The sequence below is a fragment of the Coturnix japonica genome, chromosome 34 (assembly GCF_054131305.1).
Source record: "Coturnix japonica strain WE chromosome 34, WE-NBRP24, whole genome shotgun sequence".
NCBI classification, from domain to species: domain Eukaryota; kingdom Metazoa; phylum Chordata; class Aves; order Galliformes; family Phasianidae; genus Coturnix; species Coturnix japonica.
Genome location: NC_140696.1, coordinates 4177511 through 4205439, shown reverse-complemented (window position 1 = coordinate 4205439; position 27929 = coordinate 4177511). Strand labels below are relative to the sequence as shown.

At 44.4% G+C, this 27929-nt stretch overlaps 1 protein-coding gene across 7 annotated transcripts in view; it reads left to right on the top strand.

Moving 5' to 3' along the window:
- The window catches only part of LOC107324204 (uncharacterized), a 123549-nt gene that overhangs the window by 25801 nt on the left and 69819 nt on the right, over window positions 1-27929 (top strand). For all 7 annotated transcript variants that reach the window (XR_014938263.1, XR_014938259.1, XR_014938255.1 and 4 more), the window contains exons 3-6: window positions 4161-4330; window positions 21845-21907; window positions 22175-22287; window positions 25728-25830. The gene's annotated coding sequence lies outside the window, so the exon portion shown is untranslated. The remainder of the gene's footprint in view (window positions 1-4160; window positions 4331-21844; window positions 21908-22174; window positions 22288-25727; window positions 25831-27929) is intronic.

The following is a 27929-nucleotide window of genomic DNA, read 5'->3' as shown; positions in this document are numbered from 1 at the left end:
TCTCTATTTTATCGCTTGGCCGTTTCGTTCAGGTTTTTTCTTTTTTCCTTTTTCTTTCTTTTTCCTTTTAATTTTCTTTCTTTTTGCTAAAGCCCATTTTACTGTTTTTAAGGGTAATCCTCTATTTATTTTTGGGTTTTTTTGTTGTTTTTTTTTTGAGGTTAAGAAGAAGGAGAGAGTCAAAGGTACCGTATCTTTCTTCTTAATTGCTTGGCTTGAGTCTGAAACATCGGAGAAAACACCCTTTAAATGTTCTTAAAAGTCGCTTAATTAAAAAGGATAGTAACAGATTGAGTGCACCCTTTTTATGGACTTAACTTCAGGACGTCGGGCGTCCTCTCTGTCTCCTCCAGAATAATCAGTTTCTTATCTAATATATATGAAATGTCCGAGTACATCTACTTCATTTGCATCTTTAACTCAAGAACAATTGATCAAAAAATGGAAGCACTGCTGCAGATCAGAGAATCTTTTTCGTTTAAAGCCTTTAAGTCACCATTTATTTCCATCTAGTTAAGCTTAATTTCCTTTTATTGTGTTGTTCAAATGAAAATATACAATGCCATGTCTAATTGCGTTACTATTCACATTAATAAGCCGTAACTTTACATAACAATGAGCAAGGAGCATCAAAAAGGCAGAAACAGATGCAATTATTTGTTGCTAGCTAAGTTACTGTACGTGACCCAGGTGCTGTAGTACTATTTGCATGTGTTTCTCACCTTTGTTCACCCAGACACATGGGGATCTCAAGCTATTGCTGACTAATTGATAGTTGTAGTAACTGCTATAGGCTCCTTAGATTAGAAATGCATGCAGACGTGTGTCTTGATTCAAACATTAAGGAACACACACTCTCACTTACTTACATGGGCAGAAAGTCTTCATACTATTAGAGGTGTGTGATGGAGATAGCAGGACATAAAACAGAAGAGAGAGAGACACAGAGAGAGAGAGAGAGACAGAGACAGAGAGATGGCATGCAGCATATATACCCCTACAAATAGTTCTAAAATGCGTTTGCAAATGCAGAAGTCTTCAGAACCATCCAACAGTTCAGCACACCCTTTTTATCTCTTCTCTGCGGGACGTCTCCATCCAGATTACTCGAAAAAGGCGGAAAAGGTGAGAGCTCTGCCATCTTAGCTCTGAATTCATCTGATTTCCTTTTTTTTTCCTTTTTTTTTTTCTTTTCTTTCCTTTTTTTTTTTTTTTTTTTTTTCCTCCCCCCCCCTCTCCCTTGTATTCCTCATGCCATTGTCCATTCTTATGATGGCAGCCGCCCTTGCTCTTGAATGCAAGTGTCACAGCGGGAGCAAGGAGGGTTCAGGGCTGCATTGTCAAAGCCATGGTTGCCTATTGTTTCTTAGCCTTTCACCGCTCTGCTTTTCCGAGCCTCTTTCCCTATCAGTGGCCCCTGTCAAGGGGAGGAGTAGGGAGAAAATTGCAAGAGTTACTCGTCCTTTTTATTGCACACTGTTATGATAAACAGCCCAGAAATGCGTCCCACAAAATTAGGAATTATAACGGGCTGGGGGGGGGGGGAGAATTCTTTGTAGGTTTGCGTTTTGTCGCTGCCCTCGTGCCAAAAGCTTGGTTTCTTTCTTAGGACAGACTTTTGTGTTGGTGCTTTGCCCAGCAAAAAAAATAATAGAGGCAGCTGCAAAGTGAACAGTGAGCTTTATAGCCACAAGGTAAAAATTTCCTGTTGCTATTTGGATACCGATGCTTTTCAATATTAAGGGTTTGGGGTGGGGGGGGGGGGAGAAGCATGACTGAAAGCATTTCTCTGTCCATCCATCCATCTCTATTTTGTGTCTTAAAGCGACTGAAAATGATTTTTAAAAAGGCCAGAGAGACTGTTTTGCAGCGTGGTTTTGTTCGCAAAGATCTCAGCACAGAAGGAGGTTTGTGTTTCAGCTGATTAAATCTTGTACAGGGAAATGGAGGGGAAATGACTGCCCTGCTTGTGCCAGGGAGTGCTGGTTTGTCAGGTCATCTGAAAGTAAAATCCGGTCACGATTTTGTCCTTTCACGGGGGGAGAAATGCAGGCAGGACGTGATGGCCATTTGGGTTTGTGTTTGATCGCCGTGCGGGCGCAGGCCGGCTGCTGCAGCCATCCGAACTTTGGAGAGGTGACAAAGTCACGGCCTCAGGAGTTTCTTGTTTGACTCTGTTTGATGTGAAATTGTTTAGTAAAGGGGGAGGGGGGGAGAAAGTTAATTCTAAAAATACAGCATCCAAGGAGAGTGCAACCATATTTCCATATCCCAGTGGTAAATCATCCCGTAATTTCACTGTCTGTATTTTATTGTCTGGAAAACCTAACAGAGTAGGAGAGAAGCGAATGCTATTTAGTTTATGCTGTTAGCTGGTTTTGTAAATATGAGCATCCTTTCAAGTCTTAAATTTATACTTATTCTCCTAACTAAAGTGTGCATAGCAGCCTTTGGGTTTCATTTCTAGGACTCTTTTATTACGTTATTCAGGCCATTCAAATCTGTGCTTCTCAAGTCTGGCTATCTAAGTTGTTGCAATGCCTGGTGCTGTTTTACTGTGCCTAATAATAACAGGCAGAACGCTTTCAAAGGTGTAAATATGGTTCAGGTCGTAAAGGAGCATGCAGAGAAATCCTAAAGCTGGCATGCAGTGCTGCTGTTCTGGTGGTGCTTCAGCACCCCGAGCTGCCTGCACCTCCCAAATGATGAACAATCACCTCGGATTTACTTTGAAAGAAAAGGGAAAAGGTATTTCACCTGAATTGGCTTTTGACCCTCAGAAGGCTGAAATAGAAGCGATTTGATGAAGAAATTCTCTTGGTCCATCTCGCAGATGACTTGCTTTGCCTTTTGGTGCTTTCACGTGCACACTCTGTCCTGCATTGCCAAGTTCTAGGTCAAGTATGTGTCTGTTTGGAATATCTTTAGAACTGAGGCTTTCTGAAGAAACGATGAAAGAACTCTGGCCTTGTTTTAAATCGAGCTCTGAATGTGGCCGAGGCCACCCTGAGAGCACAATGTTTAATTTCCATTCGACATCTGCCTTATATTTACGGCTGCAGACCGATGTCTGCGTGCGAGGAGCACTTATCGCCGATAAAAGTTTGGTATCTCTTTTGTCAGAGGTTGGCGTTTCTGTTCTCTCAATCTGGACTGTCATGTTGCAAAAATCTTTTGTCACCGGAGCTGAATGGAAAACCTGGAGCGTGTAAGAGATTAAAGATATACAGGGAAGAGGATTCAAATATGTAAAGCAATTCTACACGTTGACTCTTTGAGGCAGATGGTGCCTAATCCTGATTTTCCTTACTCCGGTGTAAGGACCGAACTGCCCCACTGCAACCACTGCTGAATACTGATGCAGCGTCAGGATCAGGCCTCGCTCATTTCTTTGCTTTTTGAGACTGTGGGTTTATCTTGCCGAGCTTGATGCATGCAAAGCTCTCCTTTTACACTTATGGTGATAGATGCCCACCGAGTGACTTCATGCTGGCGGCAGACACAGAGGTGCAGAGCCTGAACTTCAGTCATTACTCCAGCCTTACGCCTGTGGAAGCGAGGTCAGAGCCTGACCTTCCCTGTCTAGCAACAAATATTTGAATAAGTAGATGGGTTTTTTCCTTCATCTAGGTCTGGGCAGGGAAACGTTATCTTCTCCCAAGAGCTGGGGTGGAATTTGGAGTGTCTGGACTTTCCATGGTGTCAGAGGGAAGTGCTGATGCTTGAGATGTTGGATCAACCTGGGGGGAAAAAAGTTTAGCCAGAGCAGAGGCACCAACATTTGGCCCCAAAGAAGTGCTTTGCTACAGAAAATAAAAGAAGGTATTTCAGAGAGACTGAGTGGAGAACTGATACGGCCATGGGATAAAGGCTGAGAGGACTCTCTTGGGTAGAGGAGAAGCTTGACTGTGTTCTTAATTTTTTCAACAAATTTTATGTCCTTATTCATTAAGGTAACTTGTGTTTGTGTTGCTTTTCAAACAAACAGCAACAACAAAAGGTCTTCCTTGTCCCAGAGCATTCTACAGCCTGAAGTTGTGCAGAGTATCAGCTTGTGGCCCAGACTGCTATTTTACTTTTCCTGTAGGGTTGCAGTGAAGCACAACCCTTACAGTCCTGCTCTACAGAAGAATACGTTTGTTTCTCTTCTTTTTCTTTAGGAACGCCTTGATGACTTCATTGGGAATTTCTCATGGGCAAGAAGGAGAAAGGGTCATCTGAGCTCTCTTGAAGATGGGAGTCAGGGCCAGACAGCCCCCAACAATGTTCCTAAGGCACAGAATGTCTCCTCTTGCCTTTTCTCCTCCTGCAGTTCCAAACCAAGGTTCAGGTAAGCATCACTTTTCTCACACTGGAACTTCTTTTAGCAGTCTTTAGAAGTGTTTGTTCTTCTCACCCATATAAATGTGGTCAGTGAGTTTTCGTAGTGGATCAGAAGGCAGTTCTTGCATTTGAATGTGTTCATTCGCATCCCTCCAATGGCTTTCATGGCATTGTGTGGTCATGAATATGGCAGGTTTATGTTCACCAAAGAGCAAGACCTAACCTTAATGAATGGTGTCAGGAAAAGCTCAATCACTGGATTATCGAACTTTTACTCATTCCAAATCCATATCCTGTTACCCCCCCAAGACATACGTAGGTAGCACAATACCACTTCCAGGCACTGGTTATAGAACTCGTTACTTTTGCCAACCTTTTGAGGTTTACAAGTCATCAGAACACATTTTGTGTCCAGATAAACCTTCCTTAACATGGGTAGCACCTTCCCTGGGGGATGTTGCTGGTTTCCATGTGGTTGGATGTAATATTAGATATTATTCAGCAGGAGCAAAGTGATTTCAGCTTAGTAGGTAGAAAAATAGGTTGGTTAAAACCTACTGAAAGAGGAAGCATCTAAAATAAGACATGGAAGAATGCATGAACTTCCACTGGGAAAAGCCTGCTTGAAGGGACTCATTAAGCCATGGAAAGCTGGGTGAGAGGTGTGGAGTGAAAGACCAGTCAGACAATTATTCTGCTAATGGATAAGATTATGTTGGTTTTCAGTAAATCAGCGCAGATCTGTGGTTAACTATGTCTGTTGAAACAGTTGTAAATACAGAAAGCGTAAGGGGAAAACTGATGAAAACTGCCACAATGTTCAGCATCAGCTGGAGATCCGCTTCAGTGGCAAGATGCAAGGCAGATGGAAGTTCCTGTCCAAAACAATTAGGGACTCTGTCCTGCTTGGTCTGGTCTTCCCTGAGGTTGAGAGTTTTGTATTGGTGAATTTCATTCTTCCTTATTCAAAACATGTGACTTGATTTAACAAAGACGGGGCTTTGACAGCCCTTAGTCTGTAAGCACAACAGAAGACTTTCATGTGACAGCATTGAGCAAGAATGGTTTTCTTTAACAGTTGTTGCTTTCTTTCTAGTTCAGGGCAATGACTCTATTTCATATTGTGTCAGAACTGCCTCATATGTTCAGTTGTTGGTCTTAATTCGGATTTCAGAACATCATTTTTGGTGCCACAAGGTGATTTTGGAAGGAAAACTATTTGTGGCCTAGCTTCAGTTTCATTTTTATGCTTGAAGTGTAGCCAGGTGCTTGCTACAGTGGCTCTGAACTCTACTAGTCATTGTGGAAATGTGCCTGTGCTGAAAATCATGGACACTTACTTGGTTTCTTGATATGGGCTTTGACTGTAATGGTTATATCTTGGTCTGGGTGTGTTTTAGGTTTAAAAAGGGCAATACATGAGTTGTGTTTCTAACTGCCACTTGTTCCTTTGGTTTTTCATCCATTGTTTGAGGAGAGAATGAGGTCTAATGGGAGCCGCATCTCACCTTGTAGGTCCTGGCCTGTTCTTTTTGTTCCTGCTGATTGTGCAGTCATCTTTCTAAAGTTCAGTGGCCAGTTCAAGCTTTTCTTCCCTCATTTAACTTTCTCGTTTCATTTGGTTTGTTGAGAAATAAGCTGTTTAAGTGCTTGAGTTAGGACTTCATGTCAAGTGATTTCATTTGCCTTTGTTATACATGTTGAATTCTGCATAACTAATAGGTGGATGGTGAAAAATAATAATTCAGATACAAGCTGTAGCTCAGAGAAATGCCCAGTTGGCATTAAGATTCAGCAACACCCAGCAAGCAATGGGAATCAAATGGTGGTGATGATTACCAGCAGAGGATTATAGCTTGCTGGAAACAATGGATTGAACAAGAAACTGAATGAAGTCTTGAGTAACTTGGCTTGACTCAAAGCTGCATTGAGCAGGAGGTTGGACTGGAGACCTCCTGAGGTCTCATCCACCTAATCTATCCTATAAGTAGTAATTGGTCCAGTATATAGTTTTATAAATGCCATGTTGTGAATGTTCAGCAATTAAATGTGCATAGACAGGTAACACACCATAGCATAATATACCCTCTGCCCTTTGTGCAAGTGCTTTCAGTCACTGACACAACATTACTTGCTTTGAGGACTCAGGTCCCTGGTTTGGAAGCTTCCTTCCAGAAGGTGATGGTGAAATCTAAACCTCGGTAAATGATCCTTTGGGCCATCTGCTTCTTACTTGGTTATAAAGCTGTGTTTGTGGAATGGATCAGACAAGGGACTCGGTGACAAACCTTCATTGTTCTGAGGTTTAAAATAAACTTGTTGTGGCTGAAGATGACAGCGTTAGTTTCCCAGAATGCATGTTGTCATCTCAGTGCAGTGCGCTTTGTCAACCGAGCTGTGATTAATTGCAGCGGGGCTGCTTACAATTTGAAACAGACATCAAATGCTAATTTCTCCTTTAATGTATGGATCATATGGGGGCTGGCTGTGCACCCAATTAGTCTGTAATGCTGCATGATAGTTCTGCACTGGTGTTTCTGTGCTCACGAGGATGGTCTGGTTGAAGCTGCTGAAATATGACATATGAGTCGAGCTCTGTAAACATGTGTTTGTGTAACCCACTGGTATGTGTCTGATGTGTGTCCCGATTTACTGGCAACTTAATAAGTGCTGCTGACCTGTGTCCTGCCCTTTCACGCACTTAAGCAGGCGCACAGAAATACTAGCCTGGCTGGCCTGTTGATCAGCCAGCCTCCCCAGGGACCAGATTTTCTGCCTCATGAACTGGATCTGGCCCCTGAACTCACCAGCTGGCTACTCTGCTCAGTGGGTAATGCAAGGAGAGCAAACTGCAGACAGGCTAGTTCACATACTCAAAGCTGGACCAGCCTGGCTGGTGCAGAGGGTAATTATGCCACGTTAAAGTGGCTTTAGACTTTTGAGGACCTGAGCTGATCTCTCTCCCTGGAGTGGTGCTGAGATATATAGGCATAATAGTTCTTTTGGAGTTAGCTCAGATGTGTGACACAGTGATGCTAAATGGAGACTTAGCCCAAATCTCCCATCTCTAGATCAAGTTATAATTACTTCTGTGTTCTGGCCAAGGTTGTAGTCACTACAATTAGTGGAAGGTGAACTGTGAATGCCCCAAGCCAGGGTCTGCTGTTTGGAGAAGGGTGTAGTGTTTTGGTCAGTGTGTATTGTGTATCCCTTGAGTGCCCGAATCTCAAAGCAATGGGGTCTGTCTTGGCTGTTGATCTTGGACCTCACACTGTATAGAATGACTGGGTTACTTGTGGAGATCCCAAGTACTTTTGGTGTCCCAGGGTAGCTGGACAAGGTAGCTATGATAAATTACCAAACCCCAAAGTCCCAAGATGCGCATTTGTAGATAAAAGCTTATGAGATGTTAACATTATTCCATTCCTGTGACATTACGGGCTGACACAAGAAGAAAAAGTGACTTAATGTGTTTGTGAGCTAATCCACTGTTAATACGGGTGTCAACTATGATGCTAACTGATTTTATGACAAGAGAAGCAGTAAACCTGATTCTAATCTCTCACTGCCTTGTTCCTCACTGTAATATTGTTCCCATTCAGTGGGATTCTCTATTACAGAGTATAAAGCAAGGTTATCAGACTGATTGGAAAGGAATATGTAAGGCAGTGGGTTTCACATTTCTGCTCTTCAAACAAGCAGGAGTTTTATACATTCCTCGTTGTGCTATTACAAAGTCCTTCACCTAAAGGGCAGTCTCCATGCTTTGCTCCTCAGTTTTAGATGGCTGTGCTTGCCACAAGAACTGTTGAACAAGACAGTCTCTACCTCCATATGTTGATAGGATTGTTCTGGATAAAATAACAGCTGATGAGATTTAGTAACTTTTACAGCAGTCAAATCTTGGTCAAATGCAGTGTGCTCAGTAAGAGGCAATCTTCACTTCCCAAAGAGTCTTAAATGAGAAGGGTTTAATTTCTGGATGCTGATCCAACAGCCAGCAAGCTGGTAGGAGTCTTTCAGGGAACTCCAATGGAATTTGGATCAAGCTCTTTCTAATGTGTGGATTATCCCATATCTACTTATTTACAGTGGGGTTTTCACCCTCTAAACAAGAAGCTGCTGGCTGGAGTCAGCCACCAAATGGCACGGCAGATAGACAAAAGTGAGCTCACTGTGATAATCTCATTAGTTTAAAACCCACTGCACTCATTGGAATAGTACTCAGTAAACTGATACTGCATTTTGCATCACTCTTAGTCAGTAAGCCTATTTCAGCTATGCCAGGAAAGTCATTATCAGGTCAACAGCATTCATTAACTGCTGAGTTTTCCTAGAGAGTGGAACCACATTTTGGTTTAGGCTTCGAGTCTGGCCACAGGAAGAAATACGGGAGCTCCTCAGCCTGTTCCCCAAGTTGGTCTGGTCCAGGCAGAGGGTGGTTAATTCACTTAGCATTTAGCTGAAGTTATGAAGGGCTTTCTTATTATTTTATTTAGTTGACAGAATAATCTCAGTGCAGATAATCCTGTGAGTTTAGGGATGGGGCTGACTTGAGCTAAAGCCCTTGAGTACCACAAATATCCCTCCTTTCCTTTCTCACTGGTCTTCTTCTAATGCTCTTCTGGTCCCCTTAGGTTCAGTAGCTCCCGTATTCTTCAGGATGACAAACTGGCCTCACTGCTATATTTCCCTGCCCTGTATCACTGAGGTGGATTAGAGCAGCCTGTCCAAAAGTCAGAGATGGAGAAAGAACCCAAAAGCAGAATTTGCTCTTCATCAACTTGCATATCTCTTCTTTTTTTGCTGATAAGCAGGAGACTTTCACTATAACCATAACAGAAGATACGTATTCACCATAATACTTATAATATCATTTATATTCTCATTATATTCCACATTAAAAAAAGAAGATTTTGACAAAAGGCCTTAACTAATCGATAATTATGCTATTTTGCAGTCATTTTGTAGCTTTAAATAGGATAAAATGAGCTCGTTCTTCCTTTTCCGTGATGTCAGCCTCGGTCCAGGTCTGTTGCTCTTGTTCCCAAGGCTGGAGTTGCAGCACTCAGGCTGTGGCCGTGGTAGCACAGCAGTGGCTTTTCTATGGGACTGCAGGCATATCTCTGAAGCAACACTTTGAGAAAGGGGCTTAGGAACCTACTTTATTCTTATAGGCATGTATATGCTTTAGCTCAGAAGGTGATTTTAATTAATGGCAGTTAATTCCCATCACTTTCCAAGCTCATCATTGGTACACAGCTCAGTAAATGAGCATCCAGTCTTATTGAGCTCTTGATCAACTTTCCTCCACCCACATCCTACAGGGCTGTCACTGAGCTGAAATTCACACTGTCCCCAGCTGTCCAAGGGGTGTATGCTCAAAGCCCTCATGGACATTGGTGGACACCAGCCCAGCAAACTCCTCCTGGACCCACTGACCACAGCAGAGCATCCTTGAGGGTCACTGAGAATTTGTTCCAACAACATCAGTGGAGATTTTAAGAACAGAAGTTCACAAAAATTCCTCTGCATGAAGTCTAGGAGAGGAGGATGACCCCCATCCTGCTGGCACTGCTTGTGCTCTGCTTTGCTGGTCACGTGCTTCCCATTGCAGGAGTGGAAGGGGCTGAGAACAGAACTGGAATAATATTATCCTTTGCTCCGAGGGCAGAGAGGGAGGGGTTACACTGATACACATCCAAGTCGTGTCTGTTTGCACATATTAACTGGCTGTGGTTGTTATTTTAGGTCGGTGCTGTCTTCAGACATAAAATGGTAATTTATATATAGATGGAAGGCATAACAGTGTCTGTGGGAATGAGCAGATCCTGGTTCCTGCCGTGTGATAGCAGCCTCACCATTTGTAGCCCTGACTCCTGCCACATGAAGAGCTCTTACCAGCACTCCTGCTCCTCTCACCCTTATTATATACTGTATTAGTGATGGTGGAATTGGGCCCACAATATTATGTCACAAAATAGAAAACACACGACCCTGCACCAGCTGTAATAGCATAATAGGATAAGTGCAAGGGAGAAACAGCAGGATATAATAGGTACTCGGCTGCTTCAGAGATGGGGCACGTATATTTACCTAGATAGAAGAAAGCTGGAAAACTAGGGCAGCATAAGAACGGAGTGACAGTGTAAGTGCGCCGGGAGGTGGTTGTTGGTGAATTGAAAATGCAGCAATCTGAGATGTTATATAATAAATAATAACAGTAATATTGCTGCTTGGTCCTATTCATCCTTCACCCAGCTGCTTTGCAGAGCTCCAAGTAGCACTGGGGCCTCTTTGGTATTAGCTTTCCTAATTCCTTCCCTTCTCCTGCTGTATAAATCTGCTGTGTGGTGTTTTGTGCCTTGTTATGTCTGGAGTGTGGAGAGGCATTATCTGCTTTCCTCTACCTGCGTGTCCTGGATTGCAGCTGCTCCTGGGACGGAGGACTGTGTGTAAATGACCAAAGCCAGCAACACACTGTGATATTTGAGAGGATGGGGAAATAGGAATCCAATGGGGGAAATCTCATCACTTCCTGCCCCTTGCTCATGGCAGCAGTGCTCCATCATCCACATGCCCTCTCCCACAGAGAGCTGCAGGGGTTTGTGTCTTAGTGCTGGGTGCTGTGATGGCAGCAGGGCCGTGCATTGGGCTGGGAGCTCCTTGCAGCCAAGGCCTGACTTTCTGGCATGGTAACCTCACATGTGTTTTCTGCACTGGCTTTTTTAATGTGAACTCCTCTTTACTCACGGTTTTGTTGCTTATCTAAGTTACCAAGGTTACTTTTATTTGCTGACTGGGATTCTGAGCCTCCTATTAAGTGATGAGTCATTTTTACTTGCATAAAACTTTGCCTTTTCCTCCACGGCAGCACTTAGGAGCAGGTTAAACGAAGCACTTAGATGGCTGTGAGAGAGAAAACAGGGGAAGTGGAGATGTGTGCTGTGATGCCATTTTGTTGCTCTTTGATTACTTCTATTCAATCACTTTCCTAGATGTGGATTGCTGAGGAGAGCTGCCTCCCTTTGCATCGCCTCCCATTCCTGTATTTCTTGATCTGAGTTGGGTAGAATTCATTCATGCATGTTGGATTGTGGTTCTCCATACAGGGCTGTGCCATCTAACCTCTTACACTCACACTGTGCTGCAGCCCAGAAGGTTTCTGGAACTGATAGGAGACTCAAGTAGTCCTCCTTGTATTGTAATACAAGCACTTTTCCTCTTAGAATTTATAAAGGAAATGAACAATAAAATTCACATTATAGTTCCAGGAACAGCTGAGAGTGGCCAGAAAGATGCACTCTGCAGCCTTCAGTAATAGCAGTAGTTCTGTTAAAAAACCCAAGAACTGGAGCTTTTAAATGTTGTGTTCTTGGCAGTTTTCTCACCTGGATCGAGTGTTCTTAGAAGGAAAATCTAGTTAAAAAAAGCCCCCCCAAAAAACCAAAACTGAATAAACTTTAGAAATGATTCCGCAGCTTTGTGAGATTCAATAAGGGAAAATCAATGTTAATTTTTTTTCTTTTCAATATACAGAAGTGCAATCATTGTGCTGAGTAATAGGCGGTCAAGAGAAGTCAGTGGGTAAGGAGCTGAGCTTTGCTGCCCTGAGGGGTGTCCTCCCCACTTGGAACCAAAGCAAGGAGGGGGGTATTATGGAACCTTACAGCCCACCCAGTTTTAACCCTCTGCTGTAGGAAGGGACACTTGTTTCTGCTTGTAACATCCGCCCCGTGGGCTGCTCGTTGCTGGATGCTTTAGGTGAGCATGCATTTCTTTGCATGTTACACACACACAAACGCACAGACGGCATTTGGAAGCTGGGATGCACTTTAACGGTGAGGGGGTGGTTGGGAAGTGGGGTTTGTTATTAAACAGCCTCTTTGCGTGGGTGATGTGTATGTGCTTTTAAAACCCCAGTGCCTCCCAGCTCTCCTCCCATTTCAGGGCTCTAAAATAGACGGATAACAAACCCCTATTCAAACCTGCCCTGTGCACGCATGGAGCCAGCAGAGACATTTTGCTGCAGCTGTAGGAACCTCGGGCCGCCAGCACTGGCCGTGTCACATGATGGGTTTCAATCACATCTCGGTCTGCGCTGTGCAGAGCACGCAGCACGTTTTAACTGCATTTGCACTGATTTGCTTCAAACAGAAGAGGCTGGGTTGTTTAGCATTATTGATTCCTCTTGACTTATTGGGTGCATTAGTTGCCGTTGACCCTGGCATCTTGCTGGAACAGACTGGCGCGTCATGTGATACCGTCTGGCTTTGTCCTTGCTCCGAGTCAATCCCTGTTTTACTCAGCAGATGTCTTTTGTTCATGACAAAGATTGCTCATCCGATTGTTCGGGGTTACTGGGTGTGCCCTGTCCTGCCTGGGCTCCCGGCTGCCTGCCCCAGTGCTCCCAGCACCGCTGGCTTTGCTTTTCCTCCCCTTCACCCCAGGGGTCTGTCTGGGTTTGGTCTGACAGCAGCTTCTTTCTCCTGCAAAGGAGTCCCTTCTAATCCCTACAATTCTGTGATTCTTGGTGTTGAGAGCTCTGTTTTGGGAAGCAGGTGGGTTTCGCCTTGAGTAAACCAGCATCATTCCCTTCTATCAGCAGAGAATCGGCCCGTAATGCATGAGGGGTTCACATTTGGGGCATGGAGGTGTGCTGCATCGGTAGGGAAGGGGAAGCAGCCAAGGATTATGACAGAGATTTGCATGGCAGCCTATGGGATTCAGGCTCCTAATCCACCCCTGGTGCCAGTCTCTCCTAGTTGTGCATTCTTGCTCTTCTAACATTGTGCATCACTGTAAACCAGCATGGAGACCCTCTGTGTCATCTGATTGTGACTCTTTCAATGTCTTAAGTGGGTGTGCTACCACAGTGAACATTTGGGGTGTTTTAAAAAGCAGGGATTGGGCTGCTGTGGTGTCCTGGCATGTGTGGGTTGGTGAAATGGGAGCAGATCAGGCAGGGGCTGGAGGTGCATGAAGGGCTGAACACATCAACACATCTCTGCTGTGTGCTGGTGGCTCTTCATAAGGAGCTCAGGGCTTGTGCTGGTGTAGTACGGTTTCTTTAGGCTCTGATTGTGTATCTCAGGAGTTCAACCGCTTGTGTGGTTGGAGAGGTCTGTGCTTCAGGTGGTAAGGGCACAGTTTCTGCTCAGTGCCTTCCATGTGCTGGATTGCTGTTCTCTCCATTATGTCTGATCTCTGCCCCTATAGGCAGTCTCTGCTTCCCAGCATTGCCCTGCTTCCCTGCAACTTTGCGTGCAACCTCAATGAGGTCCATGAAAGCTTCTAGGAGCCCCATTATTTTTCATTATTATTCCTTCTCTTTTTTTCTTCTTCCCATTATTTATTTGTCTCAGGAACCAAATATTTCAAGTTTGATTTAATTTAGCGTGGCTTGATGTAAGACCACATTATTCCTGCTTGAACCGCAATCAATTAGTGTTATCACCTTACCCTGCTGCCTGCAGCTTTGTCCCCTTGGTGTGGAGAGCTTTGGAAAAGAGGGTTTTCTTTTTCCTTCTGCTTTTCTGCCATTGGAAATTGGAGTGGGGGAGGGCGGAATCAAATGTATTAAATAATAGTAATAATAAAAACCTGTTAAAGGAGAACTGGTTGCGGTGGCAAAACTCCCCTTTCGGTCAGCCCTGTATGTGATCCCCCTCTTCTGGCAGCCCGTGGAATTGGCTGCGGTGGAAGCATTGCAGACCAGCCCAGACAATGGGGCTTTGGCAAATGTGATTGCAGTTGGTCTCGTTTCCATGATCCCGCTGAAAGACCTGGTTGGAATTACTCAGCACGGTGTAATTCCTCCGTGGATCACATTCACCCCGCCGTAACCCGTTTGCTGCAGTGAATTTGCAGCCGGATGCAGCTCAGCTAAATCTGATGTCCTCTATTTTTAGCGTGATTTTCGGGGCTGACAATGGAGGAGATTGGTTCTCCCCTGTCTGGCACCTGGCATCGCCGTTGGTGCCTGCGAGAAGACGAGGTGTGAAACGCTGCCGTTCTGATTCTGTTTGTCTGGATACAAATCCCGATGGGTAGCAGGCAGCTGAGAGCTCTGCTTCTCACAGCATCCTCAGGAGGGGTTGTGCACGAGCAGACAGCAGGGAAAAGGAATTCACTTCAGGTGCCCGATGCTTCTGGCATGGACGGTGTCATTGGCCAAGAGCAAATGTGGTGGTGAGAAAATGAAAAGGGAGATTAGGATCAAAACTTCTGGGCTGGGGAATTGCGGTGTTTTTCTGGGTGTAGGTACTGAGATTTTCTTTGGCTCAAAGCAGAGGTAGAGGCAAGCAGCCAACTTTATATCCGTATCGGAGCTTCATCTTCCAGAAACCGAATCTAATCATAAAGGTCATGGAGCTAAAGACATGTTCCTGACTAATTGTCTAATATCTGCTATCTTGCTCCGCCGTATTCCTCTTTCTTTTGCAGCAGTAATCACATTGGAGTTCATAACCTCTACCCAGACGTTTTAAAGGAGGCAGGAAAATATTCTGGGGAAGGTATTGAATTACAAACTGGATTTAAATTGAACGAGAACTGAAGGCAAAGAGAGAGCTCACAGTGCCCCCCACCTTAAGGCAGTAGCATTCCCTTATTGCTCTCCCTCCTTTCCACATCGAGTGATGAGATGAAGTCTTCTCTCTCCTTCCTTCTCCTGGGCTCCATTAATGTAATTCCTGACTGCACTTGGCAGAAGGGCTTGAGCGTGGGTGCAGAAGCCACTGTTGTATGCAGAATGAGCTGGAGAACCTTCTTGGAGACCAGAGTTTCCTGGAATAGGAACATCTCTCCTATTTCCCAGGGTCTTACCAGTCCTGAGCCTGAAACGGAGCCCTGTCATGGAAGAAGGTTTCTTTTGGCTTCTTCTGTCTCCTGTCCTGCAGGGATGTGCCAGGTAGAAGCTAGTTTCACAGCTGTCAATGGGGGAAGACTTGTGTTTCTCTTAGTGGAGTGGGAGCGGACTCGTATGGGATGTCAAAGGTAAAGCAGCCAGAATGTGGCAAGGCAGTGCTGTGCTGTGTGACCGAGGAAGGAATCCTCTTGGTTTTGGGTAGGAGATGATGGTGGATGGTGGGATGATAAATGGTTTGTGCTCAGTGTGAGTTGGTTTTGTTGCTGTGCGCTTTCAGTCACCTTACTTCCCCGTTTCTCCTTTCCTCTCCCCTCTTACAGCATCTTGCAATCTAAATACTGAAGTTAGTGCAGCAGAATGGGGCCTCCATGCCAGACAGAGCCCCTGGGAAATGCCACGACACCAGCAGCACTAGGGTGACCCCTAATATTGGCCATTCAGCTCTTAAATCAGGTGCCCTCCTCCTACCCTGGGGGAAGCAGTGCAAAAAGGGGCGGGAGCTGGGGGCTGCAGGAGACGTCTGATGGAAGCCCTGGGCTGTGCCATAATGGATCCATCTCTCCTTTTGCTAAAAAGTTTCCGAAGTGTAATAAATTCACTCCAGGTCTGCTCTGAATGCAGAATTGATCAGACTGCAGGAGCCGTGGGGAATCAATGCAGTGTGTGTGTGTCTGTGTGCTGGCGCGTGCGCGTCGGCGGCGCAGTCTGGGCGTGCACTGCGTTTACGTTTGCTGCCTTGCTCTGCCTCCTCCTGCACCGGCCTGAGGATGCCAGAGAAAATTGATGTGATTTATTATTATTATTATTTTATTATGAAATGAAAAAGGTGGACCGCGGCAGTAGGTGATTCTGAGCCATCTGTCTTTTGACAAGGAGGGGAAAGCACCTGGGATGGTCAGTTAGAATTATTCATTAATAAGAGCCATGTAAATAAGTTTCAGCCAAAGATGAATCCTTCTGCAAGAGAGGAATTTTTTCTTGTTTCCCCCCCCCCAAACCCATTGGTAAAACCAGATCCTTTCTCCTTTGCAGAGTAATCATCACAAAGAGCTGCATGAGGGGGTTCCTTCCCTGCACCCCCATCCTGCCGAGGTGCTGAATCAGTGCTGAGAAGGCACCGCAGCATCACCCCCCCATGTGGCTTCCTAGAAACACGAGGATGGAATCAGATGGAATCAGATACATCTTTTAAAATTAACCAATCCAATCATCTACTGCAGCAAAGCAGGAGCTGCTGAGTCACGACCCGGTGCTTTCTCAGCACTGGAAGGGCTGTTAGTTCATTCCTGTAGCTCAAAGGGGTTGGATGGGCATCCAGAAATGTGGGCAGAGCTGGGGTGCTGCCTTGGGTGATTTGGTGGCTGCTTTTCTTCTTTCTTTCTTTTGCTCCTGTTTAATACGTTTTGCTGCAGCACACAGGCAGGTTTTCAGCCGCTTCCATGGCGAAGGGCGTTTCAGGATGATTCCATCCTATGTAAGCTGCTCTGTAGCCAAAAGAGGTGGCATTGTACTCCTTCATTTCATGAATATTCACCGCGCTCTGAAGAAATCACAAAGTTCATGGAAGAGATTCGCCTTGCAGCGGTGCACTGCGCTATCTGCAGGGCAAGCTGCGTCTTCCTTTTATTATTTCCATATTGTATCACGCTGAAGAGGCTCTGTTTTCAGATCATGCCAGAGATTACAAAGCCCCACATCCCTCTTCTGTCCCCGAAGAATCAATCAACCTAAATTAATACTTTAATGACTCCTTTCCCTCCCAAGGAAACAAATTCAGGCGCGCGCACACACACACACACGAACAAAACGACCAGAAAAAAAATGGTTTTAAAGAAGCAAAGGGGCTGAGGAGGACCTCGTCTGGTCAATGGAAGAAAGAGACGGATGTCTGGTGCCATGGCAATGGAGCGGGGATTACTTTGCACTGGAAAATAGGTTCTTTTTTTTTTTTTTTTCATATATTCCAGTGTTTTTTTTCTCAGGCAGAGAAGAGTTGTCACCGAGTCTGAGAGGCCCATTTAGAGGAAAATGAGCCTCTGAGCAGAATTGAATGCTCGCTTTCACCGGCTGCTGCTTGAACAGTCTGCTTTGCTTTTTGGGCAAGCCAGGATGCAAACACCCATATTTGTTGAGAGCACTCGCACAATCCCAATGTGTGTGCGTATGTGGGTGTGTGTATCTGTGTAAAACAAGAGGAGCCGGGTACAGACTTGGGCTGCTTGAAAACCAGCAAAGATTTGGCTGTAAAAAATGCCTAATGTGGCCAGGTATGAGTTGCATGGTTGTGAAAATCTAGCCTTTCTCTGACAGGGTTATTGTGCATGTTTCAGGTTCTCCATAACATTTTATTGCCTTTAGATGTTTATAGGGATTAATTAAGCCATTTTCTCTTCTTGAAAGAATCTCTTCTTGGTGGCTGATGGAGAATTTCTGTTGTGCTGCTCCCACCGCTCCCAGTTCTAAATGGCTTTTTGAAAACAGGTTACCAAACTTCAAATGGATGAAGATATTTTGTTCATGACAATGTTGGTTGGAAAACTCATCTTATTACCGTGAAGGAAATGGCCAATGGAAACATACCAAAGAGACACAATTTTGAGAGATTTTAACTTTTTTAAAGTGGCATTTTGAATTTTGGAACTTTTTAGAGGCTTTTCTGTTTCATCTTGGGATGGAGGAGAGGCTGCTTTACAGACATGTTTGCCAGCCCAGAGATGATGGAACATAATGCAGTGCCCAGACATGGGACCCAAAGTCACCCACTTATCACAATAGAACCCAGCCAAGGAGCTCCGAGTGACTTCAGTGGTCAGACTGGATGATCTAAGTGGTCCTTTCCAACCTTTATGATCCTTTGGCTTCCCTGCACTGGCCAAGGGATCCTCTGGTCATTCCAGCTCTGTCTGGTGTCAGCAAGGGCAGCTCAGAGCCTTTGCAGTGCTGCTGTAGTGTTTGTGCTCTCTGTCCTTTCTGGGCTGTGTTGTTGTGAATGTGTATGAATGTATCTCTCCTATCCAGAATGAAAAACAGCTCCTCCCTTTGATCTTCCCTCCTTTGCTAAAAAGTAACCCTAAATAATCCCTTTTATTACATGGGGGTAGGTGGTGATGTGAGCCAGGATAGGGAAAAAAAGATGTGACCCTCTTTTTCAACCATCGCTGACTGTGAAACATAGAATCTCTGTCCAGGTAAAAAATTTGAGTTGTCATAGCAACGACAGGATGGCTATTTATTTTTGGATTTCCATTTTCACTGATTTATTTAACACATTGACAATCCATTTATAATGAAGAGGAATTGAGAGGGTTTTTGTTTCCAGCCAGGTTTAAACTGAGGTTGGGTTACTTTCCTTTGTGGAGAATAAGCAAAGATAGAAAAGGTAAATAAAAAAGGAACCGTGTAGATTTCAGGGGCTTTTTTGACCGTGCAGCCAAAGCAGGCTTCAAGATTTGGTAGCTTTGGAAAGCATCAGGAAATGGGGAAGTTTGAGGCAGGTTTGCCAGAAATGAGCAGTGAAAGCAGAGTGGAATAGCAGAAGCAAACCCAGCAAATTTCTGCCTGAGGGATGAGTCTGAGAGCACACAAACGAAACGAATCTCTCTCTGTTTTCCTGCAATTGCTCTGCTGATTGGTTCCTCTCTGGGGTTTGTTCTGAGATGGATTTGGGCGACTAAGATTGATGGCTGTAGAAGAGTTGGTACTGATGGCACATTTGTAAGGCTCAATAAAAATGGTGAGCTTGGCAGGTACTGGGGGAGCTTTATATCATTTTCTTTTATTATTGCCTTCTATTGCCTGGATCTCGAGCCAGCAGCCAACACAGTAGAATCATAGTGTTGCGCTTGCAATCCTGATCTGTTAATATGTGAAACGTGGGCTTGTTTTTTGGCCATGCACTTCAGGGGAAGGTGAGCTCTGACCTTTGTGTTTGGTAAAATCACATTATTTCTGTGTCTGATGTTGAGCTTGCAGAAGCAGAGTGTTGTCCATCAGAGTGGTGGAGCTTCCCCCATTTATCCTAGGGGAGGGTTCAGCTTGCAGATTGTCTTTGGGGCTGAGAGTTGGGGGAAGGGTGGGAAAACGCAGGAAATCAACTTCCAGACATAAATACAATATGGACAAGTCATAAACATTATTAAAGCAAGTCTATCCCTGCAGGGCAGGTTTTTCTTCATAATGCTTTCCTGATTACGCTTCCGCAAAGCTGGGGAAGTGAATAGTGGGCTGATTATCCATGGACCGTGATCTACATCAGTGTAAAACTGTTTCCATTGTATGTGAGAACTTTGCATATTTACTGGGAGGGAGTAGCCATCCTGCTTCTTATTCTGTCTTCAGATTCGCAGTGGGCCTGGTCCAAAACATAGCTATGTAAATGGGATTCTTTGTTTGGGTTCTTCTCATCTTCCACATTACCATTGCAAAACCTGCCCTGTTTATCATCTTAAACATACATGTCATAAATAGACCCAGTATTGACACAGTATGTGATCAAACCCCAAACTGATCCATCAAACGCTTTGGAAACAGGTTGATCAGTGTACAGGCAATGGGAAATTGTTTCAAATATCCAGTATAAGTGTAATTTGTAACTGCTTTACAAAGCTTAGAGGGTCACTCTGTGCTCCTGCAGTCCATGCTGTGGTCTTTAGGCCCTTGTGCAATGAAACTGTTGGGGTACCCCAGAGTGATGAGAGCCTGGATGAACAACAGGCAAACTGCAGAGCATATTCCTTGTATTTGCTACAGCGTCCTGGTGAGTTATGTATTTACAATGTGGTCTGGGGGTATCATTCTGCTGTCCGCTTAGTATTTCATTCTGTTACAATCTTCTGCCTATGCACAGAATCACCTTTCCTGCCTTTGTCTGCATTGTCTCCCTTCTGCTACATCTTCGCTGCATCGTATCTTATTGTATCCCATCCTGTCTGCGGCACAATTCAGTAGGACTTGGGAAGGCAGCAGTTCCAAACCCTGCTAGTTCACCCCAGCTCTGTCCTGGAAAGCCCCCTGCACTGACAATGAGACATAGATCAGCCTTTCTTCCCATTCAGCCCTCGGCTTCTTTGGTAAGATGGCTAAGATGGATGCTCACTGTGATAATGGTGCTGACATTTGCTCACCAGGAATTGGAGTGAGACCATCATTTCATGTCATATAGGTCTCCAGTAACAATCAAACCCTAATGAGTGCCAGGCCATTAGAGGCCTGGCTTGCACTCCAGTAGTGTCCCACACTCAGTGTCCTCAGCCCATTCTCCATTGTATCTGCTAGGTATTGCTACAGTTTGCCCCAGCAGCAGAGATGTTGCACAACCCACCAGTGACCACCCAGGGCTATTCTGTTTAGGCTGAATGCCATCTTTTCTGGGCAAGTGTACAGATCGTGTCTTGAACTGTGCCAGACACACTGCTTGTGGTTCATTTTCTGCTTGTGAGCCTGGCTGAACAAAAAAGGCTATATGTATATGTACCAGCAGTGCTCGTGTTACATACAATCTGACACCCAGGAGATGGTCTTTGGGGATTAATGAGGCACCCACTGCTGTACAGCATGTTTTGGCAATGGGGAGGGCTGGCGAATCCCATGCCTGTCTTTCTTGTGTGTCCTTGGGTTTCTTTTTGGCACATACATGCAACGAAGTACAAGATGCAAATATTGCCAAAGCTTCTAGTAGAAGAAATGACATTTATATTGTTATGCAGTTTGCTGATCTAAACATGCTATTGCCTTGCCTTGATAGCCCAGGGCAAGCGCTAATCAGCTTCTTTCATGGGCAGCATGCCATCTGAAAGGGTGAACACAAATAGAGACAGTATGTGCATCATCTAGAAGTGCTGCAAGAACACGATTCCCAGCTGAGAGGATCCAAATGTGTCTGTCTCCTGCTCTTGCATGTTGGCATGAAAGAGAGAAGTGACAGCGTTAAATATAATGTATTTGGAATAAATCAGGACTATATTCCTTAGCTGCTTCAAGCAAGTTTTTGTTATATAGGTCACACCATCAACTGATGTAAATTTGGCATAGCTTCACTGAAGGCATTGGAGCTGATGGATTTTGATGTGTTGAACATCTTGGTCCCATGTGATTGCAATCTTTCCCTACATGGAGCTCTGCTATAGGTAGAAAGAAGAAGCCTAAGCAGAGGTTCTGTTTGTATTTTCCCCTCTGGGACACCATCAAAGGCTGTTTGGTCTAAAAGGTGACAGAAGATGAGGAGTTTGGGCCCTGATATCATATTTGCAGCTCCGTCCTTAACACTTGATGCTGGACATCATGTAAAATCAGGAATAGTCTTAGTGATCCCCCTACCTGCCTTGGTTATTAGGGAAATCAAGTGATGAATATTTGTACAGTGTTCTGAATCATATTTGTACAACAGTGCTGCACTGCTGGCACTGCAGGAGCTGCATCCCTCACAGATGGGATTTGGGAGTTAATCAACTTTGGCAGACCTCAAACTTTTGCTGTTACAGCTTTTTTTACTTATTTCTTACATTTCAATTCAGAATACAGACCAGCTCTGCCAGCCCCATCGTTCAGTGTTATAGCACAAAGTGTCTATTTAAGAGATTCAGCTCTGTTTAGAAAGTGTTGTTAAGTCATTAGATGTAACATTGGAGTTTAAATTCTTTTTGTCCCATGTAGGTGAATGTTGGCTGAGAGAGAAGGAATAAACCAGTGTCTGACAGCAGCCCAGCAGCACGGAAGGTATGAATGTTTATTTTCCATAATTCTGGTTAAGTGTCTTTAATTCCTACGTTGTGGTCATGGGATTGGTTTTAAAGTTGGCCTCAGCCCAATCAGGCAGCCTGTCTGCATCCCTACATCAGGCCTTCCATCCCCCAGGCATGTCAATGCTTCTTCACAACATGGTGTCCAATGCTTCCTCCCAGCTTAGTGTGCAGAACTTCCTCCCACCATGCCCTCCCATCACATCTAATTCCACTACTGAATGAGATTTTCCTTCGTTTTCAGGATCTGCCAGTACTGGTGAAGTCCTTTCTCTGAACCAGACAACAGAAGCTGCTTTCCCAGTTCATGGTTGTTCCTTCTCACTGGCAAACAACCTTGGGGGGATCTGCTTTCAGGTGAGATATTCAGCATTCAGTCAATGGAAGTGGTTTTATACATATATATACATATATACATCTTTTTCTATTGGAAGACCTTTGCTAATTGTGATATGAAGTGATAATTAAGAGCTAGGAAACCTCGTAGCCTGTTGCTAGGCTCACAAATCCATTACTTCTGCATAGTTGATTTTTCCCCTCTTTCCGTTCTTTGAATTCTCATTCTTTCAATTAGCTTCTGCTACATCTTGTGCCTCATTACAGCTAAAATTGAGCTCATGGTGAATTTCACACTAACTCTGAAGACAATAGTGTATCAGAAGGGAGTTTTGGTGGAGTGCTGGTGCAGGTTGCAGAAGGAGAACGAAGACCAGCAGGTTGGGTTCAGTACTGAATGATCAAGTCGTGTAGAGGTAACACGAAGAACTAATCAGAGACAGGAACAGAAAAAGGAGTTATCTTCTGGAACGCAGAAAGTCAGGTAGAATGAAAGGCAAACCTGAAAGCAATGAATCTGTTTTCCATCAGTGAAGGCAGAGGAGTGCCTCCTGGGATTAGCTTGGCCATCAGCAGCGCTCCATGCTGCAGATAACATGAGTTCCATAGCAACAAAGTTTTAACCTGAAATTCCTGGCTGCAAGGGTGCACACTGACTACAAAATGGGCTCATGTTCCTCCGAAATCATTAAACACTCACTTGCTTTTATTTTTCCCCCCCCACCCTGCTTTGACGTCCTTAATTAAGCGTGAAAAATTAGCGTTAGGCAGATGCTGTCATTTTCTTCCTGCCCCTTCAGCAAAAGCCCCAGTGTAACGTGTTGCACTGGGCTCTGAGGTTGTAGGATGGGTTGTCAGTGATGAGCAGCAACCAAACCTGCAGCACATGCCTGAGGACTTGCAGTCGGATGAGTCACATGTTGTATGGGCCAAGTTTAATCCCAGAGAGAACGTTACAACACAGGAAGAAAGCCCTGAAAATAACAGGAACTGGTACAGTATTTGGGCCGTAAACACAAGTTAGAACAGTCTGGGTATTTGCTCTAATCCTCTCTGATTCTATTTTGAATTGCAATGTTCCTACTTGCTAAACCACTTTCTGTTTTTACACTTTTTTACCGTGACATAAGGAGGGATATTTTGGAAACTGGAAAACAGCCACTTGCACCAGAATGGCATGCCACTAATTTCTGCAGCTTTTTGGAGCTGAGCATTGCCCACTCTGTAAGCTTCATCAGCCCATAGGATTCCCCTAGAGATCCCTACCCTGCTACAAGGCAGGCCGTGCCCCAACGTGAGAGCAGTTCTGTTTGCAAGCTCTTACCTGCTTCAAATTAGGTCCTTGGAAATGATGCTCTGAGTATTTGAGAGGGGAAAGGGTTGCTGTATTGATGGACTCTCCTATGTGCAACAATGATTCAGTGGGCCCAAATGGCGATGAGTGCATCCTTGATGTAGCCAAGATTAATGTGCAGTTTTCATTAGTTTTCTTTAGTTTTATCTTTTTACCTGAGTAGAAACTGGGGAATGTGGCTTAACGTCACCAAGTGTGTTTTAATGGAGGCCTGGAAGAAGAAGGAAAAACCTTCCTGTGTCCACTTATTTCTTAGGTACGCCATGTTACCCACACCAGCCTCACCACTCCCAGAGAGAGTCTGTGTAAGGCCTAAAATAATTCCATTCCACTGTCCCACAAATATTCCCATTCGGACAGCCTTATATAGAGTAATTACTGTTTAACATGGCAGTGCAGCTGGGTCAGGGCTTATTTTGGGGTATGAGATATAAAAAGCTGTTTGTAAAAAAGAAAAAAAGTGAAAAGAGACCATGTTTGTCAATCTGTCATTCTAAACAAATGAGCCTGGAAACTTGTTAGTTTACTTATTCTCTCTGTTTTAAGAGTTGGCGTTCATGAGAGCCACTGGCTCTGGTACCAAAGGCACTCCTGGCTTATATAGCAATGCAGTTATATAATGGAGAGGTAGAAAGGTGTTGTGGTACCATTGAGAAAGGGCACACATTGAGGGAAGGACAGAAAATTGTGACCAATGGACACGTGGGAAGCTCAGGCGTTTCATGGGCAGGTGCAATATGCAACGGCTGGGGAAAGGCATCTTGAAGGAAGCGCCTTGGCTCCGTGCTCTCATTCAAGCAGGTCTTTGCATTTTCAGTGCCTGAAGCACTGAGCACAGAGCAGGCAGCTCATTCCCACATCTGCGCTGTGGTGTAATTAGCTCTGTTTTACAGCTGGGGAAACCAAGGCAGTGAAAGTATTGAGTTGCTCCCGACGACCCGGTGAGTCATATCTTGGGATTGAGCTCAGGGTTTGCTGGCTCTTGTGCTTCTGTGCATTTTTTCAGACCGTGCTGAGTCAAACTTCAAAGTTCCTTTGGATTGTAGTAACTTTGATGCGGATGTATGTGTGTTTAATATGCACACATGTGTTCTGGTTTTGTGCATGTTGGCTGTATGTGTGTACGCAGCTAGAAGGAAAAAAGAAGATGTGACTATGCATGTGCACGTGTTGTTTCTTATCTGTCCCTAAAATACAGGTGTCTCTGTGGGAAACCAGTTCTGAGGCTGTTTATTGTACAATAGTTCAGGAAGTTGAGAGTATTTTATTCTCCTCCGTGGTTTCCCATGCTGGGTAGCTCGTTTCACCTCAATAATTAGCATTGCAATCTGTTTCACAGAAGACCCCAATATTTTTAGTAGTCGTAGGAAAGAATGTTGTCCGCTGGGACGGAGCAGGAGGCTGTGGATCGGGACTCAGGGTTTGGTTGTCTCTTTCTACTTATTTTATGGCCTGGGACTGTTCTTATCACTCTTCTGTGCCTTTGTTTAATAGCAAAATGGGACTAGTAACATTGAGTTACCTTGCATAGAACTATTAAAAGATGAAATCGAAGTTTGGAGACCTTTTACTAGCCTTTGGCATCAGAGAAATAGAGCAGTTACGAGATATATTCCTGTGGTTTGGCTTTATTAATTATATGAACTCCTTCGGATATCGTACTAATGAAATGAAGCTGGGAAACAAACCAGAAGCAGATAAAGACAGAAGCTGAAACCCTTCACGAGCAGTTATACAATGTACTAAGAAAGTACATCAGCTGTGCCAGACTGCTGGTAAATGGCAGCCTGTAAGCCCTGCGGTGCAAGCCGTGAGCCAGGAACAGATTTACCATGAGCAGTGTTGGGGTGTGGAAACAGACCTGTGAACACCAGCGTTACCCTGCTTGAGCTCCAGCTTTGTTTCCTTTGCCTGCACTGCTGTGTACGGCCATTGGGGCTGTATGGAATGTCTCAGTGTTGCTGTGGGATGAGCAGATAGCAGAAGGGGTCTGAGCACCCTGGGAAAGTAACAGAGGTTTTATTCCCTTCCCTATGTTTGATGTCTGATCATCCATTGGGATGGATGATCCTTGTTATATCCATGTTTCTTATTGTTGTTACCCTAGGTTGTGTCTGCTGCAATGTGGAGGTGAAGAAGTGCACATCCATCCTTTTTGCTGCAGACTCAGACTCACCAACAAGGCCGTTCAGGACTGAATTAATTCCCAGGTAAGGGAGAACCCCTTCCTACTTAGGAGGTGAAGTGCTCAATCAAAACTGAACTGATCACCTTAACAGTCAAAGCAAGATGGGTTGTGACATACCAGCTTCACCTTTGTGTAGAGTATTTCCTACACGTTCCTGGTAAGAATTCAGTTGGTCCAGATAAAGGCTGTTGTGTAGGCACTAAGAGTAAGTAGAAAAGAAGTCTGATCCCAAGCCGTCAGGGACAGAATGTTTTTTCATTGTAGGATGCTTCTTGAATTAGTCTGAAAGAGCTCTCATTTTATTTAAGAGGCTTTTATTGATCTACAAAGCTTCGTTGATCGGTTCTATCTTCCTGAGTGGCTGAAGCAGACTTAGCTTACTATAGGAGTTCTTATTTGAGTTTGTTTTATCAGCTCAGTTGTTGCTAAATTTCATGCTTTTCTTCTCTGGAAAGAGGCACATGGTTTAGAGAGAGAAAAAAAGTGTATGTTTCCTTCCAGTCCATTAATTTTCTTTCATGGAGCTCTGTACCAGTTTGAGCGCACAATTGGGAGGAATCAAAACACAGGCATCTAGACTATTACATAAGATCAAAAAGAGAACGGAGTTGTTTTGAAGATGAATAAAATGTATTTGTCCAAAGTCATGGATGCTTTTGAGAACTCAGAACATTCTTCCTGTTTTGCCTTAGGATGAAACTTAGACCATATCAGCTGGAGAGAGATCCCAAAATACTTGAAGCCAAGTAGGTAACTTGTAGACCTAATTCAAGGTCCTAACAGAGTGAGATCAAGTAGGGATTTGAGTCTGGTTATTAGACAGGCTCTTTTCTCTTTCTTCCTTCTAACTTCAAGGTCCATCTTAAGTTGAAGAAACTGTTCCCATGGATGTCAGAAATATGAATGAATTCAGGTCAAAAACTTAGATTTTTTTAACTGATGCAACGTATTTTGTCCAACTGCTCCCCCAGTAAAAAAAAGTAATAGGTTGGCAGTGGAAATTTGCAGAGAATATTTTCCTGTCATGCCCCATAGTTGTATTATATTATAACAGTCTAAGTTATAACCCTTCCTAAATGAATGTGCTTATTGTAAATGACGAAAAGCACATGGTCTGTGTATGTATATTGAACGTGCATGTGTCCAACTACAGTGGGTGAGTTTGCTGGGTTTCGTAGCTCATTGCCCTGATGAGCACCCAAGCTGGGAATACTAGTGCAGGTGAGCTATCAAAAAAGGTTTTCTGTGTACATCTACATTGGTGCTGGGGCAGGATGCTTGTGGTCTTTGATTCACTCTGGCTTACCTTTTGTAGGGCAGGACTGGGCTGTTGGGTGCTGCCTTTCCTTGGCAGCTCACTGCAGTGCTTTGCAATCCATCTGCCATCTACGCTCACCTCTGCAAGCGTGGCTGATGCAGCTAATCTGTGCTTATCTGAATGCAGAGGCATAGCAGCAAGAGATTTCATGCAAATGTAGCATCGTGCAGCCCTGTTCCTTCTCGCAAACTATTGATTACGTGTCTGATTTGCTCTCCCCTGATAATAGGCCATAGGCAGAAGCCAATAGGGCGAGGAGGACGAAAACCTGTCATGATCATTCGATGCAGCTGGTGAGCCAATGGGAGGAGAACACCCGTCGATTGGGTTGGGAGAGAGTAAGGCTGGGGGAACTGTCTTAGCAACAGCAGAAAGCATCTCTTTCCCCCTCCCTCTGTGCAACTGTACTGGAAAGTTCCTGATGATGTTCCTTAATGTATTTGTCTCACTCATGCCAAGTTTGTACGTGATTTGTTTGACTTTGGCATGTCTGCCAATTTACCCCTTCTCTCCATGATCCTTTGGAGAGGATAGAAGGGCATCTTTTCTTTGTCTGTCCTATTGAAACCACCTAATGAGCTCGAGGTAAAGTGATATCATGCTGGATTCATTGCCCGTGCAAGCCCTGAGTAAGTGAGTGAGTTTTGTATTGGCTTTTTGTGGTTGGTATCTTCCTCTTGACATCTTTCCAAGACAGCTAAAGCAATGCAGAGCCGACACCTTGCCTAGCATCAGCTTCACGGTGTACTGTTGCACTGCAGGATAGGCAGCCTGTTGTAGCAGTGGGAGCAGGACACCTTGAT